Genomic DNA, 1,094 nt, shown 5'->3' on the forward strand with positions numbered 1-1,094 from the left:
CACACACAATCACACAAAGAGAATCCACTGTTGCAGAGAGGATTTATTTTTCCCTAGGGAACTTTATTTGTGATGTCAGGACAAAATACCAGAAAAAAACACACTCAGCCCATACACAACACACTCAGCCCATACACAACTCACCTATCCAATAAATACACAAACACTACATACAAATTAACAGATGAGTATAAAATGGAAGGCACTTACAATGCATGAATAGGGAGGAGAGAGAGAGAGACCCACACAGAGAGAGAGAGAGAGAGAGAGAGAGAGAGAGAGAGAGAGAGAGAGAGATCTGTAGAACATTAGACTTTGGTTTATTTCAAATGTATTCTGTAGTTTACAACATTCTGTTGATGGACTGGGATTATTATGAAATTAAATAGAAAGTTAATCTGAGCAAAATCTGTGTGAAACTCAGTCGGAGTGTGAGAACTGGTTTAGGGGGCCTATTACAGCTGTCCTGTTAGAGACCACCTATACGCTTTGAGCACTCTAACAGAAAAGGATCACTCAGATCCTGTTAATGCAACATATGCATAAGTAGACAGAACCCACACATGCACACAAATGCACACACACAGACCCAGACACACTTGATCGTGATGTTCAACACACTATGGAGACTGTGTATCCTCTCCCTCCCGCTCTCTCTCTCTCTCTCTCTCACTCTCTCTCTCTCTCTCTCTCTCTCTCTCCCTCCCTCTCCCCCTCTCTCTCTCTCTCTCTCTCTCTCTCTCTCTCTCTCTCTCGCTCTCTCTCTCTCTCTCCCCCTCCCCCTCTCTTTTTACCATCTCCCTCACACAGCTGGGGTTTGGACCACGTCTGTTTCACTCATGTCTATGAAGTAAACACTTAACGTCTGCAAATGCTGTAGTGATTCTGCCCAACTCCCAGTTCCACAAAAAGCAATGCACATGTGTGTGTATGTGTGCACTGGGTAAGCTGGTGCATTCTTACACTTTTTTGTGTGCAAATGGCGAAATTTTGCAAAGTGATTGTGTTCCAGTTTTACATCTTTTACGTCTTACATCTTTTCCAGTCCAAAAGTTCCAATCTTGAAGTAATACTTGTATATAATTAGACCTTGT

This window comes from Electrophorus electricus, chromosome 14 (assembly GCF_041902795.1).
Source record: "Electrophorus electricus isolate QZ-2024a chromosome 14, ASM4190279v1, whole genome shotgun sequence".
In the NCBI taxonomy this organism is placed as follows: Eukaryota; Metazoa; Chordata; class Actinopteri; order Gymnotiformes; family Gymnotidae; genus Electrophorus; species Electrophorus electricus.